The sequence below is a fragment of the Camelina sativa genome, chromosome 14 (genome assembly GCF_000633955.1).
Source record: "Camelina sativa cultivar DH55 chromosome 14, Cs, whole genome shotgun sequence".
NCBI lineage: Eukaryota > Viridiplantae > Streptophyta > Magnoliopsida > Brassicales > Brassicaceae > Camelina > Camelina sativa.
In genome coordinates, this window is record NC_025698.1 from 10,378,172 (window position 1) to 10,385,189 (window position 7,018).

Below are 7,018 nucleotides of genomic sequence, written 5' to 3' on the forward strand. Positions count from 1 at the left end.
AAAAAAAAAAAAAAATTATTAAGCCGAACTCTTTGATCAACTTGCGCCGAACGGACAAATACGAAGGGGTAAGCCGAACCCAGAGTGTTTATTTCGCACCCGCCGTCTTTTATTCATTAGTAGGGATAAGCCGAACCTAGAGTATTTATTTCGTATCCGATGTCTGTCTTTTTAGGGGTAAGCCGAACCGAGAGTATATATTTCGCACCCGACCTTTAGTTCGGACGGAATGGTTAGCCGAATCCAAAGAATAATTTCGCAGTCCGACTTCCGAACTAAAGTAAAAGAGGTAAGCCGAGCCCAGCATCTCGCTCTCTGGACAAACACGTTCTATTAGGGATATATGTCCCACTTTCAAAACCCATCTCTTCGGAGCCCAGAGGGGTTGCTTTCACAAACGGCGTAAATATGAAAATTACTTGATATAAGTTGGAAGATGTCCCGCTTCTTGTACATTTTTCGAATATAATGAAACTTTATTGCAAACACAATTTATCTAAACTTGACAATTCGTCATAAAATAATAGTTCAAACTGCTAAAATTGCAAAGTACATCAGTTATTCCGAACTTAGGGAAATCCCGGTTACGATCTTTCTGGAATCCGCGTTCAGACGTTTCGGCATGGGCCATAGGAGTTGGAGTCCTGTTTTCTCCCACTCATCGGGACGGGATTCCAGTGCCCTGATATTCTGCTCAGCTTTGTCAAGGCGATTGATGGTTCTTTTACTCTTCGCCTTCCAATACAGCTAAAGGGTTGTCGATCTCATTCTTCTTCAGACAATGATAGTAGAGTTGGTGACTTTGCTCCTGATGCACTGTTTCAATATGCAAAGCAAAGATAAATAAAATATCAGCAACAGACTATCAACTAGAGGAAAGCGAGTTAGGAAATTTACTTTCTTGTTCATGAGCTGCAGCAGTTTCCACGTGGTTGGCTTTCTTGTTCATATAGAACGGTTTGACACCAGACGGCGTGAATTCGCCACTTAGGGGGAAACTTGGGTTGCTCGAGGTCGAGTTCGCCGAGTTATAGCAGTCGCTACAGTACGTGATCAAACAAGGAGGCATATCCGCTACCCTGCTAAGCCCGTTTTCAATCCAGAATCTTGGATGAGATTCGAGCAATTTTAGTTTGAACAGTAAGTCACCTCGCGTTTGTTCCACCGCGTCAAACCACTCGCGGTATTCAGTATGACGCTCTTCGATACAACGAAAGAAATTTTCAAGATCCGATCTCGTCTCCGGATTGACACGGAACATTAACATCCACGGAATTCGAATGTTCGGGTAATAGGGCATCCTCCTTTCAATGGCTTCCGAGTTTGAAAACGTTGGGACATCATTCCCAACTTTAGTCCAAAGATTGGTGCTGCCAACAGAACTTGCCATTGTCTCTGCAAAGTCTGTTCAAGTTATGATTTATGCATAACTTGGGATGAATTTAGGATATTTATATTGAATCCTAGGTTTAGATCTAAGGTATCAGATTTGGAAAGTTTGCTTTCCTTCAAAGTATTAAGGAAATTGAGCCAAAAAGAAGGAAAATCATTTAGCCACAATACAGGCAATATTCCAAAAACGAAGGCAATTCGATGGAGACCAAAAACAGTAAACCTCAACAATTACATATTTTATGTCTTAAACGACATAAGGTTGATTAGTTCGGAGGAGCATAAGAGAAGTCGGCTTGGAAAGTCTCCGCATTCAATCCGTGAGGATCTCTTACAGAGTCTACAGCATGAGTCCCTGAGTACGGAAGTCCAAAGCCAAGTTGATCTGGAGACATGTTCAGGTCACCATTCTCCAGCTCCAGCCCATCCGGGGCTTCAACGTCCTCAAAAGCATTTTGTCTCCTTTCCTCAATCTTGGAGACCAGCTCGTTAGGAATCGTTGCCCCTTTCTCCAAGACAAATTTTACGGTCTCCGCAACCCCATGTGCTTGGTTGAGAATATCCTCCTTGGGTCGAACGATTTGGCTCTGCTCGGTCAGGAAGGCTTTCACTTTATCCAAGCGGCATTGGGCTTTCTTCGTACTTCCCTCGACTTTGCACCATCGATCGTGACAGAGTCGAGCTGTTTCCGAGACAAGTTTCCCTTTTTGGTCGTCGAGTTCTCAAAGCAGCTCGGACTTCTCTGTCTCGAGGGTCCACTCCTTGGATTCCAGCTCGTCGATTCTCCACTGAAGACCTTGATAAGCCTCCTCCGTCTCAGCAAGTGAGTTCTCCAGCTTTTGAATCTTCTCTTCTTTGAGCTTATCTGCAGCTCGGAGACGTTCTAAACACTCCTTCATTTTGTCGAACTTCGACTCCGAGGCAGCCGCAGATTTGACCCTCTTGTCATAAATCATAGCCAGAGAGCTGACATACGCGGCAGTCTGAGCGGTACGAAAAACATAGGGTCAGACGGGAATCGAGGAGAATGGATCTGTTGGACAAAATTGAGTTCTACCTGGAGTGCGGATTGAGCAGCATTAAGGAATTGCTCTCGGTATTCGAGAACGTTCACAGGCGGAAGCATGGTTGGAGACAGGGTCAAGTTCCTGCAGAATTCTCCGGCGGTTGCTCTATTGCAAACAAGAGGGGTCTCTCCAAAATAATCAAAGGCGAACTTGTCAGTTCGCTTGCTTGCTCGTTTAACCCGGAAGCGGTCATGCGATTCGAGCTCGGCATCTTCTGCGGAGCGTATCCGATTCCCTTTCTTTTTATTCTTCTTGCCAGCGTTGCTCAGTTCGGGGATATCTTGGTTTAGAGATGACCTCTGGCATTTCGCCCACAAGCGGATTAGAAAGGGGAGGATTATCCTGACAGGTGTCGTCAATTACCTGGTCGTCTCCGAACCTCTTGATGTTAAGGAAGTCATCTCCCGGATTTTCGTCCTCAGTACGCTCTGGATCAAGATACACGCTCATCCGCTCAGGATCTGGAGTGACAGACTGAAGCCCGCAAGTATTGACGATTACCGTTGTGGAAGCATTGGAGGACTGGCCCAGCTCGCTGGCAAAGCTGACAAAATGAGTTCTTGCCTTTCCCGTCGCGTTTTCAACACGGATACGGGTGATACAATTCCACCGACGGTCAACTCCGGCGAAAAGTGCGTTCTGGATTAGTTTGGACTCGTTTGAGAGTTCGTTGGGTTAGGGCGATCTGCAAAATCAAGATAAAACCAAATCAGGTCAGAACGTGTATTCTCGACTTGAAGATAAGATGAGTGAATTAATACCGGGCGAACTGTTCCACACTCTCCATCTGCCACATTGAGGACTCTCGAAGGAACGTTCATCCACTCGGACGAAAAAATACCAAACTGCCCATTTCTTGAAATTGCTGACCTTTGGGCCAGGTAAAGAGTTGTGAGCCGGTTTCATATTCACAACCCAGCCGGCTTGGCCTTTTAAACTTATGAAATTTTTCATCTCTTCGAAGCCTTCAACGCTAACGTATACCCCAACCTCGGCTGCAATAGTAAGAGCGGCAACGAAGTTACAAACGCTACCGGGCGTAAGCTGACAAATCGGGATTCCGCGACGATGAGTATATCGGGTTAGCTGGTTTGGAAGAGGGAACCACAAGCGGCATTGGGTGAAATAATCCTCGTATAAGCAAATGAACCCTTTCGGCGGATTCCATGGGCGTTGGTGGTCATCAGGAATAATGATGTGTGCGCCGCAGTTTTTGAGTCCGCAAGAATTCAGCATCTCGTGAACGCTATTGATATTCGAAAGCGTTTTCTCGCCTCCGACCTTGCCATTATGGTCTGAGATCGGAAGAATATCTTCAATCATGACCCCACTGTCGACGGTGCGAGCTTCTTCTTCGGTTAAATCGTTCGACGGTAGATCTGATTCTCTCGCAGTGTTACCGCGACGACTGCGATTTCTCCCGCTAATTGGAGGATTGATCTGGGAGGATAGAGCTCCATGAGATCTGGAACTCGAAGGCAGCTCGGACTCCGACCTAACGACTCTTTCGATTGATTCCGAATTAGCCAATCTAGGCGATCTTCGTCTAGTGTTGCGGTGGGTTAACCGGTCGCTCTGAGTATCAGATGATGAAATAGGAGTCGGGATGCTAGTCATGGTAGTTGCCGGAGAGTGTGGAAGAAGTCGTGAAAAGTGAATATAAGAAGGGTAGAGATGTATTTAAAGGAGTGTTAGAGCCGGCAACCCTACGCGTTGTCATTATGACCTATACAATTTTTCGGCTTTCGACCTAACCGATGTGACGTATGAAACACGCGTCGTATCAGTATCAGACCTCGAAAAGCGCGGAGATCCGGGTAAAATTAATTCAATTTCGATATAGTTTAGATCGGATATTTCCTTTTTATAGTTCGAATATTCACATTAATCTCTAAGAATACTCCGAACTGGGGGGGGACTAATTGTTGGTGCGGGATTCAGCACCCCCAACATACCGGTCTAAACCAAAGAATTCGGGAAGAGGATCGAATTCGGTCTTCAAAGGGCCCAACAAGATCTTATAGGCCCGGTCCAAGAATGTGAAGTCGACTTCCTAGATCGCCCGGCGGCCAACCTAACAAGGAAGAAGAAACTTTCCTAATCTTGGTTTGATCCATTAGGAAAGTAGCTGTATTCTGTAATCTAGAGAAACATATAAATAGGGACATCCCTTTTTGTAAATTATCAAGCAATTAATACAAAAACCCTAATCTTCTCATTATTCTTGAGCAAGAACATAACTTCTTTCCCAAGAGACCTAAATCCTCTTTTGTTCTTAGTTTTAATCCGATTTTTTGAGAGAGTTCTTGAGTGAATTTGTTTCCCCCCTCAAACAAATTCATTGTGGAAACCTAGTTTCTACAGAGGAGTAAGTTTCAGATCTCTCAATGTTAACCTCTTATACGTCTAGGCCAGCTCCACTTCATCATCCATTCTGCTTGTTTGACTATACTATAAGCTTCGTTAAGAGACGAAGGAGGTTTCTTGAGCTTAATTTTTGATTCCTTGATGAGTTCTTTGTTTAAACCCATCAGAAAAGTGTAAAGCGCCTCCTTGTCTCTCGCCTCCTTTGCTCGTTTAGTGATCTCGCAACTGCAACCGCCGCACGAACACTCTTTCACAGGATCATACTCCGACAACTCCAGCCAAGCATAGCTCATTTTGTGGAAATAGTCCGATACCGAGTCGCCACCTTGCCTCAGCTCCGCAATTTTCTGACGAGTCTGGTAGATCTTCAAATCGACGTTCGGGACGAATATGCGTCGGACATGTTCCCAAATTTCATGCACCGTTTCATCAAACGTAACACGTTTACTAAGTTCTTCCGTCATCGAATCCCACATCCAGCACATAATTAACGCGTTGCAATGTACCCATCGTTTATAAAGCGGCGAGGAAGCGTCCGGTTTCTCAAGTGATCCGTCGAGGAACGCAAATTGGTTCTTGAGTTGAAGGATACGAGTAACATAAAGTTTCCAGATAGCGTAGTTGTCTTCGGCTTGGCTGAGTATAATACTCGAGCGTTGGTACGGAACATCTTCATCTACATAATAGGGTGAACAAAACTAAAAATCTATACTATCTACTTTAGTAAAAGACTCAAATAATTTGAGTTTAATGGGCCTTTGGATTTCCCCTTACGAGCATGGCTCATGACATCATTTATTCATTCATCTTCAATTGAGGTCAATAGTCTTTAGTCATAAAGTAAAAATCTATCACTACTCTCTAGTCTCTACCATATGATCTTTGTTTTGTGTATAAAAAAAATAGCACTTTGAGATTCATAGTGATACCGTAGATATTGTTCTGTTTTCATGATTAGTAACCATCCAAATAGTATATATTTTACACTTTCGGAAAGAGGCTACCAACCATGGTACATATCAAAATTTCAAGTAAAATATTCGAGCTTAATATATTAGTTTTGTTATTGACTTTAAGACTCAAAATGATATAGATAGATACATTAACAAAACGAAAAAGAGATACGAATATGGCGAAAATAATATATACGAAGGTGACAAAAATTAGGCTATCAAATGGGTCGTCGAGAGACTCTCTAGTGGAGAGAATAAAAAAAGTGATGGCAGCTTAACAGAAGGTTTCCTTTTTTTTTTTGCGCAAAAACAGAAGGTTTCCAAGAAGAATAATACAAAATGAAAAGAAACAAACGGAAGAATATACAATAAAGAACAAAAAAATTAAAAAAATTGGAAATTTTGATTTGATTTGATAGCCATGCACTAATATTGACTTCATGAAAGCATTATTTGGTTGGTTGATATATATATATATATATATATATAAAATATTTGATTTTATAGCCATATCTTTTACTATCCAACTTAACCTTTTTGATTAGACTGTGAGTAGGTGACTTTTATTATCCAACTTAACGTTAGATAAAATGTCCCAGTTCAAGTTCGTAGACGAGTTATTTGTTGATCCGTTACTTTTCAATGGCTGATGATTCTGACTATACCATTTTCATCTTATTGTCTGAGAATTATGACATAATCTAACCCAATACAATTATACATGGCAATTAATATATACGTACCCACTGACTATACAATATTATCAATACATGTATGTACTAACGGAGCGATATATATATATATATATATATATCAAGATGAAATAACAGATATCGTACTAATTAATTCATAGATTGACTAGTGCAGTCGGAATCACTGTGTGATTTTGATTAATCGTCGATCCCATTTCTTATAGTGAATATACATGATGATGTTGTATTAATACGAGTTGAAGGTAACAAACCACGCTAAGTAAATTTGTAACAAATTCTATACACTATCAATACTCTCTAACATATATGTATGTGCAAGAAACAATGTTTGTTTCATGAAAGTAAAACTAAAGTAGTGTTTGTACAATATGGTGGCCGATTTCTTAAAATTGGAACCCTCAAGTAATTAGTAAGCATGCGTACATGCATGATAATTGGAAGAACTATAAAATTTATTTTTGTTATTAAAAAAATGTATTTGTTCTATATGAAAATGGGGCATTTCGAGACTTATTATTATATTAAC